The sequence below is a fragment of the Cavia porcellus genome, unplaced genomic scaffold, assembly GCF_034190915.1.
Source record: "Cavia porcellus strain 051 isolate PalLab524CR breed Dunkin Hartley unplaced genomic scaffold, mCavPor4.1 scaffold_32, whole genome shotgun sequence".
NCBI classification, from domain to species: Eukaryota; Metazoa; Chordata; class Mammalia; order Rodentia; family Caviidae; genus Cavia; species Cavia porcellus.
The window spans coordinates 38,091,968-38,112,857 of record NW_026947515.1 but is presented as its reverse complement, the minus strand read 5'-3'; the positions used below and the strand labels follow the sequence as shown (position 1 = coordinate 38,112,857).

Sequence of the window (20,890 nt, the reverse complement as noted above, 5' to 3'; positions counted from 1 at the left end):
TCCCTTTCTGACAGGCTGCTTCAGTTAGCACAATGTCTTCAAGGTTGATCACCCTGCAGCGTGCAGGAGACGCCATTTTTCACCTTGAAGCTGGGGACCATCCCACTGCATGGACACACACTTTGTTTATTCACTTGGCCACCACTGGACACTTGAATGGGTCCACCTTTTGGGCTAGCACGTTATTTTAAAATCATGGTTCTCACTAAGACTTAAAAACCATGCTTATGTGACAATAGAAAGGACCAAGAAAATGTGTATGGCAGTGAAGACTCCCCAAGAGCTCTAAGTGAGTGGCACTCCTTCGAGAGCCACCCTCCTCCTGTTACAGTGCTGTGGCTTTTTACAAGCAAGGGGCGTGCCTTCCCTTTCCAGCCGGAATGCAGATTATGACGGCAACACAGCGGACATCATGGGCCATGAGCTGGAAGCTACGTGTTACGGAAGACAGAGCAACAAAACAGAACAAGCCCATGAGGCTGCCATGTGAAGCCTGGTGCTCTGATGCTGAGATTGTTCTATGACAGAAAAACAAATTATCTTGTTTACACGGTTAGTATCCTGGGCCTCTCTAACGCAGCAGATAAACCAACATACTAATATGTCGGCCAGTGCTGATTAGCTTATAAGTGAAATTATGTTTTCGTTTGATGCTATGTCATTTAGATACAACATTGGATTTCCCCGTAACTTGGAGAGTTTTTATGGTCTGACCTTAAGTAGAGTCCACGTGCTGCGCCTGAAATTTCTTGGTAGAGGACACCTCAAAAAAGCTGAAATCATCAGAGAAGCAGCAGAAATTTTCTGTATGGATTGCTCACCTCTACGCATCCTACTCTAGAGAGAGCAGCAGCACGGATTAAAGAAAAGCTTGTGCTCACTTGGGCAGTGCATATGCTAAAATTGGAATGATACAGAGAAGATTAGCACGACCCCTGCGCAAGGATGACACACAAATTCGTGAAGGTTCCATATTTTCAAACAACCTAAATGCCCATCAACTGCAGAATGGACGAAAAAGATGTGTTTTTTTTATACAATGGTATATTACTCAGCTATAAAAAGGATGCTCTTGAGGCCTTCATAGGTAAATGGAGGCAACTTGAGACTATCCTTGTAAGTGAAATAAATAAGAATCATATTTATAAATATCACATTGTGTCTCTAGTGTAAAAAGCAATAAGAAATGTAGGAGTAATAAAACCCAAAATGTGTAATTGCTATTGTACAAAAGAGAGGAAAAGAAAGTGCTCTAAAGGATATAACAGCATGTATGTTTAAGTGTGTAGGATTGATAACCATATTACTAAGTTTTTGTTGGATCGTTGAACAGAACTATCTGCAGTCTCGCTGTTTGAATGTCCACTTTGTATGCTTTACTTTTATAACTTGAACAACTATTTCTAAGAGGACAATATGTAATTTATCAACTAGTGCTTTCTTACTGTTTATTTTTTTGAAATTCTGTATTATTTCTACCCTTTTTTCTGTTTTTCTTTTTTTTTTCCTCTTGAAATAAAAATTTTTTTAAAAAAGAAAAGCTATGCATTCTTTGCAGCACTGGGTTAGGTAGCTAGTTAGTAGTAAAGCAATCCAAGGTACTTGGTTAGTAAACAAATTAGAGATCATTACCTACTGGTCAAAAAGATGGAATCATGAGAATTCTGGACATTCCCAAATATTTTCTCCTTAAGCCAGATCAAACGGTGTAATAAAAATAGTATTACCTCTTGTTCTAATGAGCAGGTTTTAGGAGTAATGAGAAGAAATCCCCCATCTTTGAAAATTCGGATGGGTGACGGAGGTTGAGGGGATTCTCTGAGGTGCCTGAGCTCTGGACCCAAGGTGCATCCGAAACCCGCACCTTCCCTAGAGAGGGCCTTGCTGGGAAACCAGCGGAGCCAAGCTCTGACCTACGAAAGGGTGTCTTCCACCAGCCGCGTCTGTCTCAGAGGCTGACTCTGGGCCCCCCCAGCCTGGTGCCTGGATGAAGCGGGCAGAATATGAGGAGCAGGAAGCTGGCACCCTCTTGCTGATCTGTGCATCAGTCCACAGTCTAGTGCTGAGGGTTTGCTTTCCGCATGTCCACAAGGTCCACCATCTTGTTCTTCTGACTCGGGAACCTTCTAAAACAACCTGGTAACCTAATCCCCAAGTATCTCACATGCCTTGGCCTGAGCTCTTCAGCCTCCCAAGTTCACAAATCTGTTTTCCTAAGATGAGTGCGGTGGCCCACACCTGTAACCCCAGCACTCAGGAGGCTGAAGCAGCAGGATACATACTGAGGCCCTGATTCAAACAAACAAAAAACTAGAAATTATTTTCCTGACATCTACAGAAAGCAAGGCTTTTCAACTGCACCTCTCCACCTGAGGCCAGCCTTTCCTCTCTCAGGTAAGAAATTTTTATTATTGAGTTCCTAACAGGCCAACCCATTACCGCTGATTTCTCTTTCTTTACCCTTTATAGCACACAAACCACCATTTTCACATGATGACCTGCAGACCAATGTCACTGTCACAGAGGCTTTGCACCTCGCCCCGTAGCTGGCGAGCTCATCATCCACATCCTTTCTCTAAACCCAAGAGAGAAAAGATGCACCCCAGAAACCAGCCTGGGATCTTTAGCAGCCAACACTACACACCAGGATCCTCTCCTGGATCACTCACTTCCTAAAGGGGAGCACAGTGAATAATACCCCTGTCCCTGGGATCAGGAAACCCTGCAGCACCTGCCAAGACCTTTTCAGACATTTGCATCAGAGCTCAGAAATATGAGGCTCTGGACACCAGCCTGGGTTTCTGTAGGTGACGAAACGATGATTCCACACTGAGGAGTGGATGCCCCCAGACAGCAATAGCTCTGGGTGGGTGCAGGGAGGCCAGCATCAGCCTTCCTGGCCCCTGTGTCAGATGGGCATGGAGAAGGGGGTGAATCCGAATCAGAACGGAGGGTCCTTTCCACTGCTTGCTGTCCCCACTGAAAGCCCTCCTTCCCCTCCACAGCATAACTCTCTTTCAAAAACTAAAAGGAAAACAAAGGAAAAAAAGGACCTTGCCCTGGCTTGCTCCAACCCCTGGCTCCCTCTTGCACGTGAAGGGTGCATTCTGAAGGGTTCAACATGAGACTACAGAAAGGGTCATCGCTATTTAAAAAAAAAAAATGCTTTGCATTTTTGCAACCTGCAAATGAATCATAATTATTAGTAATGTTTTATTTGCTCTCAATTTAAGTATCTGTTTTCTACATCTCCCTTGACCTCTTCTATCTCTCTGGGAATGTTTGAAGAATCCCCAGAAATCCCCCAGTCATTTCTTTGTCCAACTCTCTCTGACAATATGGCTCCTGATTGCCCCACAGCCTGTCAGGCAGGCGGGACAGGAAGCCCCTTGGTCTTGTAAACACTGTGTCACAAACAGACACTTCCCCGTCCTCTGCAGACCGGGCGTGCCTTAGCGAGGGGTGAAGGGGGCAGGGGAGGTTCCCTGGGCTTCCTCTACTCTCAGACTTAGAGAACTACTCAGTTTAGTCTTAAAGAATAACTTAGTGTTAAACCACTAATTCAGTCCTTAAGCTGACTAAATTGGAGCGCAGCAAAAGGGTCCCCAAACAGAGGGGTCTCAACATGGAGAATTGCCAGAGTTCTTGGGGTCTGCAGCAGCCCAGAGAATTTGCATCGTGCTGTTGCTTGAAGGCAATGTCTGATGCCCCACTAGAGGTCCACAGGAAGCCTGGCATTCATTCAGCACACACCGATGGGACACAGCCAGGTGCTGGTCTCTGCCAGGCACTGGGAGGTAGCCACTCACCAAAACACTTGGAAAGGTTTCTTTATCATGAGAGGTGAAAGTTGTTAGGCCATGGGAGAACTGAGTCAGGCACTCAGCAGGAGAAGATGAGGCGTTGTGAAGAATGCAGTGGCCCTGAGCGGAAGAACAAGGACGCTGGACTTTCTGTGAGCAGGAGGATGCCATTGGAACAAGGTGATGAAGGAGTTCTCCTAAGAATCTCCCAGTACACCAAGGAAAAGCCTGCGGATCAGAAGGCCTGCCCAGAGGTGTGCGGTGGGGAAAGCTGAGTTGGAGAGAACGATGGGGAAGTGAGAGATGCATGGTGATGGAGAGCCCCATCGCAACTGGCCACGGAGGGAAGGACAGGGCAGACTCGGAGAGGACACCAAGCTTTCGGCCAGGAGTCCGGGTGCAGCTGTGCAGGGAATGGGGAAGTCCACAGAGAACACTGCCTGGTGGATACAGTCGGGCTCCAGAATCTGCTTACACTGAAACAGATTCCAGCTGGAGACACAGGTTCAGGGAAGGAAAGAAACCTAAGGGGGGCGGGCCGAGGGGCTGTGTTTCACAGTTGAGAGTCTTGGGCACTGAATGCTGTAAAAACTCTAAGAAAGATGCGGGTTGGGAAGAGGTCAATAGAATTTTCCAGTATAAAACTACCGTGACCTGAGACGAAGCCGTCCGTCCACTACAGGATTGTGGGCTGAAGGGCAGGAGGGCCTCCGTTATGGTCTAAAGAGGGATTCAGAGTCACTGGAGTCCTTCCGCTGGGAGGGCACCGGAAGGCAAGGAGTAGCTCCCCTCTCTGCTCAGCCACTGGAGCGACTCCTACATGGCTGCTCCGGAGAGCAATTCTGTGAGTTCTCAGGTCAGAATATCACGTTCAGAGGTGAGGCAGAAATTGGGGCTAAGCATCAGGGATCACCTCACACAGTCCCTCCTGCAGGCCAAGCATCTCACCACCATCCCCTGAGTCCTTGCCAGCACAACAGCAAGTCAAGGAGAGCTCTGAACTTCTAATTTTCTCAAAATGAAACCCCCAAGATGTCAGTACAGAAGTGAACACAAAATGCAAAGGCTTATGAAACACTGACTTGAAAGCCCCATGAGTATGAGTAACAGGCCATTCATTCTCAGCCCAACTTGGAGGTTGGGTATTTTGACCCTGAGAGCTACTCTCAGGGTCACCCACAGAGGAAGGTGACTCTGAAGTAGGGCTCATTTATTTATTTCACCAGAAGGAGCCAACAACAAGAGACCCCAAGAAAAGCTCACATCTCTAGTTTAGTATAAGGGATCCTTGCCCATGGGACCCCGTGTCCAGCTGGGCTCCCAGCTCTCCCAACACAAGCGGCTGTGGTTTTCAAACAGTCAAGTACTCTGCTCTGGGGGGACATGCTGTGAGGCAGGGATGTGAAACTTTTAAAGAACCGGCCATCTTCGGGATTTGTTTACTCCAGGCCACGGAACTTCTTAAATTTAAAATGTTTGCAGAATAATCAACTTTTACACCACCAGTATAAACCACTATAAGCAGGAGAACCAGAACTAGATATGTTTCCATTCTCACCGCTGTCATTTCCACAGTAACCCGTGTGTATTTTTCTTGGATACTTTCTCCAGTGTGGAGCTCACTACCACAAAGCAGTCTCCCCCAGTTTCTCTAAGGTCTTCCTTATAACAAGCCAAAATTTATTTCCTTGCAACTTCCCTTCATCGATTCCTTTTCCATTCTGGGGAATGATCTTCACTCATTCCAAAGGATGCTGCTCTCAAACACCTGAAAATAGACATTACCTCTCCCTTGTCTGCTTAGAGAAAATATCTCTACTGCTCTAATCAATTCAAGTTGTGTGCTCGCTATCTGTGCGACCATTCCCTGGGTACAGAGTGGTTGACTGACGGGCACCCTCACAGCCAAGCCCGAGATTGGGGTGTGTGTCAGTAGATCTGCCCAGCTCCACATGGAAATGGGCCTCCCCACACACCCAGAGGCACAGAGTGTGGACTCATGGGACTCAGTGGCTGACTGTTGACAGCCAAGGATCGAAGGTGATGCTCAAGGGTCAGCTTGGGAGCACTGCGGTCTACACGTGTCCCTGGGAAGACAGAGCATGAGAGAAGCGAAGCTTGGGGAGCAGAAAGGCAAGAATCCAGCAGCAGCAGCAGATTTTTTCAACTGTCAAGAAACAGCGCAGTTCCCTGCCCTGCACTCTGGTCCAGAGTGCAGAAGATGAACTGCATCCAAATCGTCTTGCAAAGTCAGCACATCAAAACCCAATAACCACAACACAGATAAGAAAGACAGAGGGCAGACTACCGAGTTCCTATAGTTCGGCCCGAAGGCCCACGTGTTAAAGGTTTGATTCTCTGCTTGGTGCTTTGGGAGGCATGGAATGTTTGAGAGGCCTCTAGCGAGAGGTCTTTAGCTCACTTGGGGAAAGTTCTCAAAGGGCATAGAAGAACCCCAAACCCTTACTTTCTCTTTCAATTCCTAGCCAGGAGATGAGTGATTTTGCTCCACATACGTTTATGCCATGGTGTGCTCTCTTGCCACAAACCAACAGTAATGGGCCAACTGATAATGAACTGAAATTTCTAAAACTGTGAACCAGGCTAAACCTTTCTGCTTTACCAGAAAAGTTATCTCCGTATTTATTACAGTGATGGAAAACTGACTAACACATGAGGAGACATGACAATATCATAGAAATGATCAGAGCAAACCCAGCCAGCCCTGGATGTGCAGAAAAGAATCTGAAATTCAAGGAGGGCTCAGTATGAGTAGTAAATGCCATGGTGCGTCTCATAAAATCTATTGCAAAGGGAAAAGTTTCCTAGTTGGTTTTTAAAATTCATTGATAAGGGCTGGGTGTGGTGGCACTCACCTATAATCCCAGCCCTTCGGAGGCTGAGGCAGGAGATCACTGAGTGTTCAAGGCCAGCCTGGACTACAGAGTGTGTTCAAGGCCAGCCTGAACTGCATAGTGAGACCTTGTCTCCAAAAGACCAAAAAAAATCCATTCATACTTTTAAAAATTCTTAGAAATGAGGAATTGAAGAAAACTTCCTTCAGACAGAGCACTTTACTTCTAACGAATCATGACCACATCAAAGAAACCAAGCCCCAAGCTCATGCTGGCCCCTGGGAACATGGGAAGTAGTTCACATGTGTGACAGAGAAAGGGCCACTTCTCTGTGACCTAGATTGTTTCCATTCACGCAAATGGCCACAGACACATTTTCTCAGTTCCAGCATAAGCCTAATTCCACAGCTGGGTATAGATAAAGGGCTTCATGCAGGGACTCTACTAGCAAAAATAAAGCTCATTAATTATCTGAGAAATGGGTTGAATTCAAAACTGGATGAGAAATCCAGAAAATGTGCATATGATGCTAGCCTGGTGCTTACTCGGGGGGTTCAGTGCCCTGCTCACACCAGTGAGTCACTGGGGGTGTCTTGACAGTTTTCATCACCCATCACCACCCCAAGTTTGCTTCTGACAACAGCTTCCTCTCCTGGTGAACCATGCTGAGGCTCATCCAAAGCAATCAGCACAAAGAAAATCTCGGTTTCTAGCACACAGCTTATTAATTCCAGCTCCTTGGTAGACTGCAAAGATTTTAACTTTGCAATGTTGTGCAAAATTTTAAGAGAGAGAGAGAGAGAGAGAGAGAGAGAGAGAAGACATGAGTATACATGTGTATGTGCATGTGTTTGCAGGTATGCACACACTGAGCAATCTATCACTTCCATCAGTGTTTCAAAGGGGTCTGGTAGCTGGAGAAAGCTGGAGGTTCTTCTGGCAGATCTGTAAATGCAAAAACCCCCGAGGAGGTTGGCTACCTCAGCCAGCCTGGGTGGAAGTGGTTGGGGGAAGATTTGTCTGACAAGAACCCACAACACCAAACCATGCAGAAACAAACATTCAGACCAGGTCGTCTGCACAGACGACGGCATTCTGGGAGCACAGCTTTGGATGGAGAAGAAGAAGGATGTGAGACTCAGGCAGGTGATTCCTTGGATGACACATAAAGTCAACAGTTGGGTTTCTGGACCCTACCAGAAGAGTGGCTTCCAAGAGGGACCGGATGGCGGTGCCGTCAGTGGGGAGCAGGGTCATCAGAGGATGGGCTCCCTTAGCTGTTCAGTAAAAATCACACGCAACCTTCTTTTCTTTTCTGTGATTCTGAGAGTCAAACCCAGGGCCTCCTACATCTGCAAGGCGCGTGTTCCTCCCACTCCCCGGGCATCTCCTTCCCTTCTCTCTTCCCCAGTCCCCAGTGCAACATCTGCAAGGTCTCCCTTCAGCCTCTTCCTGGAGACACAAAGGCAGAGGACTCAGTGGCACCTGCTCCCTGGTGATGATTAGCAAAACGGAAAAGGGAACCCGCCATGATGGATTTATCGCCTTAATGTCTATAAGAGGAGGTGGAGGAGGAACACTGGGATAAGGCACTGGTCCCTCCCAGACATAGAATTCAGTGACTGCCAGCAGCTGTGTGGTTGAATCCTCGTAGGACAGCAACCCCATGTACTGCCCACCCGTCCCCCCAAGAGTCGCTGAAAGGGTATATCCCATCCAAATGCACCCAAAGAACACCCAGCAAGTCTCTTTGAGAAGTGCTAGATGATATTATTATCCTCACCATTATTTTATTTTGTATCACAAGTATCAACTCAAATATGACTTCTTCAGGGAAGTTCTCCTTAATCCCCTGCATTAGGCTTGCTTTATATAATCTCATGACAGCCTGCTAGTCTCATGATTGTACTTCTGCGATGTGTATGACTTGGCCACTAGATAGCCATTCCCATGACAACAGGACTGATGTCTGCCTTGTTCGGTGTCCTCCGAGACTAGCCCATGCCCGCACCCAGAGGACGCCATGCCAACGTGCTGAGCACAGAAGCCAAACATGAGGGGCCAGGCAGGAGCTGCGCAGGCCTTGAGTGCTGCACGCCCATTGTACAGACAGGGAAACCCACGCCAGAGGGGCACTGGGACATGACTAGGAGTAGAGATGCCAGGGCAAAGCAGGGCTCCGTGATGTCACTTAAAGCAGAAGCTGGAAGCCACACCGAGCTCTCATACCCCAGCCCTGCCCCCTCGAGGAAACCCACAAGCTCATTTGCCTAGGTCAACAGCAGCAGCAAGAAGGCTGGGAGGACTTGAGAAGGAACATCACACCACTCCCTGGTGACCCCACCCGCAACCCTTCTGTATCAGGTGGCATTCACTGGGGGGGTGGGGGGGCTCCCGGGGAGATTCACGCTGGCAAGGAGCTCCAGCTCCAGCCAGTCACTGTGTCGGGGCCCAGCCTGGGGCAGTCAGTGCTACAGGAGGAGACCCAGAGGCTACAGAAGGACAGAGAGAGGGATGCTTAGTGCTAGAAGGCCAGTGGAGAAGGACTTCAGCAGTTTGAGCTAACATCAAAGGAGGTGTCTGCAGCATCCCAGGCAGGTAGGGGGAAGGAAGGGAAATCTAGGGAGAAGGAACCGCGCATGCACATGCAGAGAGGTGGACCTGGCTGGGGGCCAGGAGGCCTTTGTGGCCGGGATAACGGGTACTGTTCTTCATCAGTTGGTAAGGGCAACTCTGCGGGGTTTGCAGCAGAAAAGCAACTAACTCCAATTTGCTCTTTTGTTACCATAGCACCACGGCAGGCTGGAGACCCACTGAAGCCAAACTCTAATGCCCGGCGCCTGGCATTAGTAGACTCATGAAGGGCCTTTTATCTGCTCTGGGCCATGAAAATCATCTACTTTCCCCCATTATCGGCCCTTGTCTCTCCTCTGGCACTCTGCCACTACTTTGTCTTGATTATCGGGAAGTCACTCAGTAAGTAAACTCAGTTATTCAGAACCTAGCAGCCAGTCTAGGAGCAAACAAAGAGATAAGAGAAAACACCCATGCGATACCACAATGTATGCCCCAGAAGGGCAGGGCATGCACTTGGCACCCACAGACACACATCAGATGCCACTCACGCTTGCTTACCTCTGGTCAAGAGCAGAAGCCAGAGTGAGCCCAGCTCTGGCACCTTCTGGTTGAGTGGCTTTGACCCTCAGTTTCCTGGTCTCTGAGACACAGCAGTGGGTACAGGCATCTCAGAGTGCAGCTGTAAAGATTAAAGGACACGAAGAACTTAGCCAGATCCAAAGCCAAGGGAAGAGATAAACAGAACAAGAAGGGTCAAAGAGAAACAGCAGAAAATGTGTCCTGAGGAGACCAGTGTACATAAGAGAAAGACAGATTAGAACCAACACATTTCAAAATATTATTAAATCAGAGCCAGGAACAGTGACACACACACCTATAATCCTAGCACTCTGGGAGGCTGAGGTAGGAAGATCATGAGTTTAAGCACAGCCTAGGCAACTTAGCTAGTTTCTATCTGAAAATAAAAAATTTAAAAAGGTCCGAGGATATAGCTTAGCATGAGTGCCCTGAGGTCAATCTCCAGTACTGCCAAAACACACAAACAAATAAGAAGAAAACCTGCTAAATCGTATCCAACCTGCTCTATACCTCTTACAAAGATTTCCTTTAAAATGAGACACATCGAAATCTTTGGTGCTTAGAAGGAACAGCTAACTGGAAAAATATGAGCAAAATATGAGAACAACATAAGTCTGTGTGTGGCTGTTTAACATACTCTAAGATGCCACTGATCAGAAGATGTACCCAGATTTCAGCACTGCTAACATGGAAAAACATGCAATCCTCAAACTGATGAAACATATTAATAGGCAATCTATGTTTCCTGTCCAAGTAGGTCATCTTCCCTTTAGGCAGCAGCCAGGTGGAGTCTTTCCTCTGTCCTTCCCGGCTGTGCCCAAAGCTCAAAAACCAAACCGAACACCTGGCCTTTGACCGGCTGGTGGTCACTCTAGCATATCCCTCTAGAAGCTTCCTCTCGTAATAAACCGATTCAAGCTTTCAGCCCAACAGTTCAAGCCAAAAAGGTCTTCTGGGTCCCATAAGCCTGGTCAGTTCAGCCCTTCTTTAAACAAAAGCCACATCCGCCAGCCTGAATGCTCAGCTGAACCCAGGCTGCAGCTTCCAGATCCTAAGCTGCCCGGAAAAGGCTGCTGGTTCTCCTCTTCCCTACTTCTTGGCCCCTGGGGTTAACCTGGCAGAATGGAGCGGCCTCTGCCAGCCAGTCAGCCACAGCCTCCACCCCTGCCTCTTCCCTCACACCACAGACAATTCCAAAGACACCGGCTGTCCAACAAATCATCCATCAGCTAAGCTGCAGAGCTGGGACCCCGCAGAGGCCTGGTACACAGAGACCCCCCTCTTCCCTCCACAGTCCTGGCTAGTTATGCTTGGAAAGGCTAAGGAGGTTATCCTGAGACAGAAAGAGCCTGCCCACCTCAGGTGGCCTCTCCTACATGAAGACATACACCACTGAGCCCACCCAGAAGAAGCCAGGAAACACGTGCTGCCCACTCTTGTTCTACAAAACACCCTGGGACGTCTCCCGTGGGCAGCTGTGCTCCTCACCCCTGTCTCCTTTAATTTTCCACACAGCTCTGTAGATCAGTGTTAGGGCCCATGATACAGATAAAGAGTCTGAAGCTAGCGGCGGGGTACGATGCTGAAGACCACACATCTGGGTCGGGTTGGAATTCAGGTTTCTTCTACATCACAGGTGGTCCTCAAACTCCATTAACACCACTTTAGGGTCTTATTCATTTTTTTGAGAAATACAGATTTTCTAGACCCCACCCTGGAAAGCTGTGCTGTGGGGCTGAGTCTGAGGAATCTTGTGGTTTAACAAATACCCCACGAGATCACCTCAGCTCTGGGAAGCAGGGCCTTAACAGGTGGTCCCGTGTGCAGGAAGAGGGGAAGCAGTAATGGGGAGACGGAGGAGCCCACGGAGGGAGAACGTCCTTAGAACCCGACCTGGCTTGCTTTCAGCCCTAGTTTAACTTAAACCCAGTCCTCGCTGCCAGACGCTTAACTCACTTCACACCACATCCTGCTGCTTTCATCTCGCCCTCTTTTCCCCCCTGAACAACCTCCTTCCTCCTGGGGTCCTGAACCGCTAGGAGATTTACCCCAACCTGGAATGGGCTAGGGTGCACGCGCACGCGCGCAGTCACGCGGAGACACTCGGGGTGTAAACATGGATCCTCTGACAGCGCAGAGCGTGCACTTCTTAAAACTTCGCTGTCTGCAGATCCGTGCTCACGAGCAAGGGGCCGCCTGAGACTGGATGGAGGGCTCCTGGGCGGCGATGTCACAACGCCCAGGTCCTGCTGGCCAAGGAGCTTCGATGCCAGTGGTCACGCGGAGTTCTCAGGCTGAAGACCCACAGCGGCCTGCACAGAGGCCGGAGAGGCGCCCAGCGGTGCCTACCTAGGTTACGGTGATCGGTGCCCGCGTGCCCCTCCGTCCCCGGGATTGTGGGCAGCCTGGGCTTCCGCCCCGGTGCAACGCGCTGGGAGACAGCAGGTCCCTGCAGCCCGCCTGCTGCACCTCTCCCCGACGGTGCCCCGCCTGCTCTGGCTCTGCCTTGTGCCCCCACGCGTGCCTCCTACGGCGCCCGGTCCCCCGCCCAGCCACACACCTGCAGTCCCGGCGTCCTCCCAGCGGCGACTCACTGCAATTCGGGTATCGACGGGGACCACCGCGCCGCTGCCGGAGTGTGTAGCAAGTCCCAGCATCTACGAGGTCCCTGCAACTCCGGAGGCCTGGGGGCGTGGCCAGGGCGTGGCCAGGGCGTGCCGGGGGCGGGGCCAGGAGCCTCGACGGCCTCTTGCGCCACCTGCTGGCCGGGCCGTGTTAGCCAGGTGCCATCCTGGCCCCGGTGCCCTCAGTCTCTGGGTGCGGAACCTGCGGGGCATCAGAGGAGCAACCCGCAGCTCGGAGCCAGCCTGCCCTCGGGAGGTGGGGCACTGCCGGAGCTTGTTGGCAGCCGAGGGACGTCGGCGCAGAGCCGCACTCCTACCCTCCAGGAGTGGGGAGAGGTTCTCAGGGGTGCGGAAGCGTAGTCTGGGCGGCGCAGGGGGAGTGGGCGGAGAAGGGGGAGGCTGAGCAGTGGGGGGGCTTCGGGGAAGGAGGAGAAAGAGGAAGCCGCGACGAGCTGCTTCCTTCTCTCACTGCTCCCCGGCGCCCCACTTCCTCCTCCTACTTCTTTTTTCTTTGGGTGCACTTAACCCTTACGATGCCTGCACCCCCCCCTGGATGAACGGGCACCTTGACCTCTGTTTTTCTGCAACCCCCCTAGGAATTTCTAGCCAATTCAGAGTTAAAGCACTGCTCCTCCAGCCTCTGATTGGTGTCCCTCCTTAGACCCACAGCGCCAGGGCCAGCCGTCACTTCAGCTGGGTTCCACTTTCTTGAGGGACAGGGATTGGGGAGTGATTGCCTCCCAGGTCAGGAGCCCTTTTTTGTAGTCCTCTTACGGGTCCACAGACAACATTGTTACCCCAAGGGTTGCAGTGACCCGTCAGGGAATCCCAGTAACTCTGTTTCCTCATTTACAGACTGAGGCCATCCTTGCAATGAAAAAGTGGCCTTGGTTGAGAAAGTGGGAGGCTGAAATCTCCACTTCCACTGCTGAATGGGACTGTCACAATATCTGTTACAGGCATCCCAAACCCGCCAGAGGGTCATACGTTGTTGGTGAAAAACCGCAGCCCTACCTGAGGCTTTGAGAGATGCCAATAGCAGTGACTTTCCTTTTCCTGAGTCCCCAAATACCAAGAAAAACAACTTCCTCAAATGGACAGAAACAGAAAGTACCCTTGGGCAAGCACAGAGGACTGGTTCCTGCCTGCAGTTAAAAGATGGGAAGAGGCTCAGAGCCCGTCACCTCCCACTCCTGCATCCACCAGCCCCACCCCAGGTACCCCTGTGCTGCAGGCAAGCGACCCTCGGTCCTCGGGTGGCTGTGGAAGGGCACTCCGAACACCCCACAACTTGTTGAGTGGACAAGGTTACTGGTTTCTCTCGTCCCAAGCCCTACGTTACCCCCTGCAAAAAATGGTGGCCTTGGGAGGAAGAGAAGGTGGGAGCAGCCTGGAGGTGGCCAGGGTAGGAAGGAAAGGGCACAATTGGCAGCTGAATAGTGGGAATGACACGGCGTCTTGGCAGCTTGAGATGTTAGACTGGGAGAGGATTTTGAAGGGTAAAGAAGGCTGGAGAAATTATGGGAATCTTGACTTCTTCCTTGTGCTCATTGTTCTAAAAAGTGAAGGTGAAGAGAGCTGGAACAGAGTTAGCTGCTCACTCTGGGGAGCACAGCGTCTGGTAAAGCCAACTCTGCCCCATTCTTTGTCCTTCAGAGATGGACCCTTTTCCACCAGCAGCTGGCACCCAGATGCTGACCTTGCGTGTTCTCTTCCAGCCCTGAGCTCTGCCTGTGTCTCCCTGTCCCCACACCGCTAATCACCAACCAAATCTCAACAGCACCCAGCACGCAGCACCCATCAGAGGGCCAGAACTTAGAATGACTGCCACACAGAACCTTCCCGAAGGACTCACAGGCGCCTAGTTGGATACCACTTTATGCAGTTTTTGTTTTGTTTTTGTTTTGAGGTTGATCTACACATTGAGCTATAGCCTAGCCCTTTTTCCGTGTCTGATTTTGAGACAGGATCTGGCTAAGTCAGTAAGCAAGCTGTCCTTGAACTTGCGACCTTTCGGCCTCAGTCTCCCAGAATGCTGTACACCGTGCCTTGGTCTTCTGTTGCTTCATTTAAAATGTGTCTGTTTGCGATGGCTGTCCTTCCTTTCATAGCCAGTGGTTGGAGAGAGGAGTCTGCTTCATATTTCCTCATCTTACATTTATCCCTCAGTGCTTTGAAAGAAGGTCACCAAGAAAACCCCAAATGCCAAAGCCGTGTTCTTGTTTTCTGGCCTCACTAAGGTACTTGCTGTTATCTTTCCTTCGAAATCCCCCCTTTGGCTTCTGAATTTCCTCCACCTCTAACCACTGTTTCTGTTCGCTTTTTCTAGTCCTACTCCCTTCATCATCTCTTAAGGACTGCAAAACTGTGGGTTTTATGTGAGCCTGTTTCTCTTTTTCCCAGGCAATTTCATCCATTCCCTTCACACTGATCCCGCTCAAACCTACAGCCCGGATTTCCCTCTCCATCCAATCACAAGGCCAAACCATCGAGGGACTTGATCCCTTCTCAGTAGCCCCGCCTCTTAAAGGTGCCACCACCTCTTAACAAGCTTATGGCAAATGAACCCTCCCGGGTCAGAGCACACCCAAACTCTAACAGATGTTCGCATATTCTGCACTTTGTAAGTTATAGCTCGGTACATAGAATCTGGGAAAATGAAGTCCGCGGGCTTGTTGGGCTTTTCCTACCTCCTGCCCTTCCTCAGTTCAGTGGCTCTGCTTAGATGAACTGCACTGATTCCTCGCTGGATATTTGTGAAGCTCAGCAGAATCACCCCAACTGCTCTTGTTGGGTAAATACAGACTCCTGGTAAAGATGAGCCAACAGAAAAACTAAAGATACCAAACCAGAATGGTTTGGACTTTCAAGAAAAAGATACACAATCAAAGAAAATTGTATATCCTTTAAGTTTTCACAAAAGGGAAGAAATTAGAGCTTATTTCATCTGCATTTTTCAGTATTTCCCATATAGGTATAGTGTATTGAACTGTTAGGAAATTGCAAGCTGGGAACTTAGTGGTTTAAGTGTCTGCCTGGCAAGTGCAAGGTCGTGAATTCCATCCCCTACAAAAAAGCAATTACAAGCTGATATTAGGAAATATTTTCTGCTTCCTAAATTTAAAGCACAGAGAAGATGGTGAACAGAGAAAGCTGAATGTATGAATTGGAACACAAATGTGATCCTTTGTCCTACAATTCAGAGAAACGATGAAAACTGTTAGACACAAGAGGAACCGTGAACACTGCAGTACGGAGATCTAATACACATATGGCAGGAATTCCACAAGGACGGAATAAAATACGCGGTAGAAGAAATTTTTCTGAAGAACAATTTTTCATCTTCTACTCAAAGTCTTAACTTCCCTAGAAGTTACAAATACAAATACAAATGACCAAACATTGATCTACGAAAAGGTACACCTGAAGTTTGATCAAAGACCTTCCTTCTTGGAAGGACCCATGTCCTGACATCTATCAAAACTTAAGGACTGAAATAGACTGCTTCTAAAAGAGACTCCAATAAAGAGTAGAACACGCTACCTTTCTCATAAGACAGAGTGGGAGAGGAGAAAGTATACATCCATTTGCTCATTGGCCCAAAACGCAATGCAGGAAGCACAGCCCAGAAATCAGTGACATCAGCTACCTGTGCTGGACAGGGGGGCTACCATGGACTGAAAGAGGGCCTGAGGTAGATTGGAGGGGAGACGTGACGGGTTTCCGAAGACTTTTGTTTGGTTTTGTTTTTCTGACTTTTAGAATCAAGATAATGTTTCACATCGCCCCACCTCCCCCTAAAAATAAACAACCAGTTAAAATAGTGGGAACGTAAAATGAAATGCAACCAAACATTGGAATTGAATGATATAACCTCACTGAGAAGAGTGGAGACAAAAGAACTCTCTCGAATAACTTAGGGAAACGTCTCTTGATTGCAGACTGCAGAGTGAACCGCGAAGACCATGGCACACCGTGATGGCGTACTGTTTGAGGGGTCTGCTGCCTACGTAATAAATCTGTTTCTCGTGGGTGTATGCGTTAGCTATTCTTTTCAATGTTTACCAAGACTGGACAAATCAGTAAAATATATTGCAAATAATGGGATCCAGGTTTCTTGATGCTGATGAAAGAAGTTACATATTGCTGAGCCTAACGGTGTGTATCTGTCATCCAAGCACTCGGGAGGCTGAGGAAGGAAGATCATTGCAGGTTCAAGGCCAACCTGGGCTACATAGTGAGTTCGAGGCCAGTATGGGCCACGTAGTGAGACCCTGTCTTAAGAAAAAACACAAAGAGAAAAAGAAAGAAGATATAAGTAAGGGAAGGTGGGAAGCTAGACTTTATCATGGTGTTACACTGGAATCAGGGATATCAGCATGTACTTATAGTTTTTAAGAGCTAGACATGGCCAGGCACATGCCTCTAATCCCAGCACTCTGGCAGGCTGAGGCAGGAGGGTCAGAAGTGCAATTAGAAGCCCAGACCGAGCGAGAGCCTGACTCAAAATAAAAATAAAAAGGGCTAGGGATGTAGCCCAGTGTGAAGGCCCTGGGTTCAATCACAAGTACCACACACGTACACAGAAAAAGATAGACGCATAGGTATTAAAATACCTACAAACAGTGTGTACATACGTCATAGCCCTGGCTGCTGAGAGAGACTAGAAGTTATGATGTCCCACCAACCACGAGCACACCTTGCTCCGGGATCTTAGTCCCTAAGTGTCGTCTCTAATAAAAGGAGAAATGAGCAATTAAAGATGAGGGACAAGGCAAGAAAGAATGAGCACCTGGTGGTGGCAGAAATCAATGGGGGCTCAAACCAGGAGGCATGTCAGAAGGACACAGGACCCGACGTGAAGGGGCTGTCAGCGGTGAAACACAGGACAGACTGAGTGCTGCACTGGATGATGGTGGCCACCGATTAGAGTAGATGCATAGAATCTGGCTCACAGAGTAAAGTAAATATCCGTGAGACTACACTGGTGTGAATGAACAAACCAATAACTAAGTAAAAAATGATTGAGTAAGTAGCAGAGCTAATCCTCTCCACACAGTTCCACCAATGGTATAGGCGATCACCATTTGGTAGACATCGCAGTAATAATTTTTGCAGATAAGAATTGTCGGTAAATCAGGCATGATGGCGCATGCCTGTAATTCCCACACTCAGGAGGCTGAGATAGGAGGATTGCTGTGAGTTTGATGCCAGTATGGGCTACGTAGTGAGTTCAGGCCTGTCTTGGGAGATATAGTGAGACCATGTCTCAAAAAAAAAAAAAAAATCAAAAAATAAAAGTAAAAGAATTATCTGGTTGTAGTGATGCATACCTGTAATCCCAGCACCTGGGAGGCTGAGGCAGGTTTGCCACAAGTTCGAGATCCACCTGGGCTACAGAGCGAGATCCTGTCTCAAAAAACCAAATAAAATAAAATAACATAATGAATTGTCAGTAGATACTAAATATAGTGGGCCAAAGTGTGTTGTTAAATGTGGGCACAGTCCTCCCCTCAAGTTTGGATGTTGAAACCTAATCCCCAAAGTTGATATTAGTAGATGATGTGTGTGGAGATGCAATTGGCCGTGATTGGAATTAGGGCTCTTGTGGAAGAAGCGTAGGGGTCTGTATGTCTCATCATGTGAGGACATTTTGAAGGGGCCATCTACAAGGAAGAGACACCGCTAAGCACCAAATCTGCCATTCCCTTAATCTTCAACTTCCAGCCTCTAGAACTGTGATAAAGAAATGTTGGTTGTTGATATCGAGTTTTGGTTTTGTGTAACAGTCTAGAAGGACTGGGACATGTGGAATATTTAGTCAAATGTCTCCCCATGAGCTATTTAGCTGTAAGAAGAAGATGGGACCTTTATGCTGGAGAAACCAGGGAGACACATACTAAACCAAGTTGACGTAGGCATAAGGAGATAGTACAATCACATCGTGTGATTCGATGCACTAGAAAGATGTGTCATTTCTATCGTATTCTACTGAAAATGCCTTACATTGATCTGATTTGAGAAAAATCAGACTAATCCAAACTGAGGGTCATTCCACAAAATCTCAGCCATTTCAAGGTTAGGACATGCAAAGATTGGGAAAAAAAATCATGTCACAGATGATCATATAACACTTACATGAACTGGAAGATTATGTGTTGAGTCCTGGACCAGAAGGACATTCAGTGGACCATTGATAAAAATTTGCATAAAGTATGTAGATAGTTTAGTAATATCACATCCATACTGGTTCCTAATTTCAATAATCATACTCTATTATGTATGATGCTAGTACTGGGGGAGCAGGGCAAAAGACTTACGGGGATTCTATGTTTGCAGGGGTTTTTTGTAAATTCAAAATGATTTCAAAATATAAATTTTCTTAAAAAATCAAAAGTTACAGGGTATGAATCTTAGAGACATCTGAACAACTTCCCATTTTGTCTATAATACCAATATAATCTGAAACAAAATAGGTGCAGGCCATGTCCAGTCTTTTAATAGTACTGTGCCCTGCCAAAGTAGGGTTTGTTCAAGGAAGGCTGACATCCTAGAAGAACCGAAAGGCATGTGGACATATTTGATGTCACAATTGGACTTGTTGTCCACAAACATCTGCTGAGTGCTTTGATTTATTTGAAAGTCAAGGGCTCTGGAGGAAAGGCTCTTTAGTGAGTCCTGGAGTATGAAATGAAGAGCATACCAGCAGTGGAATCTTCTTCAGGGTCTCACTATGTACCCCAGCCTGGGCTTGAGCTCACCATGCAGCCCTGGATGTCCTCGGACTTACAGTGATCCTCCTCCCTTAGACTCACAAATGCTTCGATTACAGGCATGTGTCACCGTGCCCAGCTGGGATATGTTAATAGGAGAAACACAGGAGAGGTTTAGGGTCTCTGAAGGGTGACCATTTGAAAATTTAGATCAGAGAACTCCCGAGACCCGGCCATGGTGGGACTCAGGCAGCTTATTCTTCTGCCCTCTTGGTAAGCACCTGTGGCGTGGGCCAGGAAGAGAACCATTATTGCCTGTAAGCCTACTGCCACATGGGCTGAAAATCAAGCACACTTCCCCCGCCCACCGCCCCATATCTACTGGGGATAAATGTCTCAGCATCTCTTGGGAGGATGACCACATGCAGTATAGCAAATATGGGGGATTTCCTTCTATCTTCTGTTTGCAGGCAAAGGTTGTTTTCACTGTTTTGTTTTGTTCTGTTTCTTTTGCTCTATTCAGTATTCTCAATTGGTTTTATAATGTTCTATTTTTGGTTTGATTTTGCTATACCTAATTGACTGGACAACTATTGTGAAGTCAAGGAGATATACCATAGTACATATTACTACTATCCCAGTATCCTATTGTGAAATCCTGCACCAATTTCACTGCATTGTCTCGATTGGCTTTGTTCTGTCTTGTGCTGTTGCATTTTTATTACTCTCAAAATAAAATTTTTTAAAAAAAGAAAATTTAGATCAAACACATGGGAGAAACTGATGGAGGTCAATCTGTCCTCCCATTCCTCCCAAGTTAGCCTTTTCGTTTTGCTAGTGAGATCAACCTCTATAGCAGATTGTAGTATCAGCGTGGTTGCTTTAGGATCGCACCTCTGGAATTGGGGGGTACACTTCTGCATATATCTGGATGGGTCATGGAGGTATGGTCTTAGGAGTCAGTGTCTGGACCCTTAACCATTTCTCTCTGGCACTGTCTGCTCTGTCCCTATTACCAGGAGCTAAGCATCTTCGCTCCTCCACAACATTCCACCGTGATGTTTCTGCTTTGCACCCAGCTGACCATGTACTGAATCTCCTGCAATCATGAAGCAAACAAAATATCTCCTTCAATGTGGGTGTTGGGTATGTGTCCAGCAACAGGAGAGCTTATTGACACAGAAAGTTGTGACTGTGCTGAATCATGTGGTTTGAAGTTTTTGCAACTGGCTTATAGCAGGAGTTTGGAAAGGTTTGAAGAAGCTTTAACATGCTTGTAAACAGAGCTCAGTGGGTGATTCTGATCTGAGCCCGGAAGACCAGAATGCTGATAAGAAAAGTACATAGTAAAGGTAAGTCTCAGGAGGTTTCAGTTGGATACAAGGATGCTATTAGTAGTTGAAATAAAGACCATGTGTGTTATACTCTGGTAGAAAATTTGTCTACATTTTTTCCTGTGTCCTGAGACTTTGTAGGAGACTGAGACTAAAGGTGGTGGATTAATTAATCTGGCAGAGAAAGATCAAGACAACCTAACATTCCAATTGTGGCTTGAGTACTGCTGACTGCCATTATCCAGATTTATAGTGAGATTTGGGGGACAGAAAGCAAACCAGAAAAAAATGGAAAAACTTTAAGTTTTGGCCCAGAAAGAATCCTACGTAACGTTGGGAGCAAAAAGAAGCATGTTTGCTGAAAAAATTAGTGCCATTAAAAAGGAACCAAGTACTTATACTTTG

At 47.8% G+C, this 20,890-nt stretch overlaps 1 protein-coding gene and 1 non-coding gene across 3 annotated transcripts in view; one reads left to right on the top strand and one right to left on the bottom strand.

Moving 5' to 3' along the window:
* Positions 1 to 12,770, bottom strand: part of Pik3r5 (phosphoinositide-3-kinase regulatory subunit 5) — a 66,595-nt gene extending 53,825 nt beyond the window's left edge. Inside the window, exons 1-2 of one of the 2 annotated variants that reach the window (XM_063242249.1) lie at positions 12,375 to 12,770; positions 9,794 to 9,914 (exon numbers count right to left, since the gene is read on the bottom strand). The gene's annotated coding sequence lies outside the window, so the exon portion shown is untranslated. The remainder of the gene's footprint in view (positions 1 to 9,793; positions 9,915 to 12,374) is intronic. The other variant, XM_003466229.5, reaches the window with a different exon arrangement.
* On the top strand, positions 874 to 979 carry LOC111755758 (U6 spliceosomal RNA). Its single transcript, XR_002790320.1, has one exon. It is a non-coding gene; the product is annotated as a U6 spliceosomal RNA (small nuclear RNA).
* Positions 12,771 to 20,890: the final 8,120 nt, after the last annotated feature.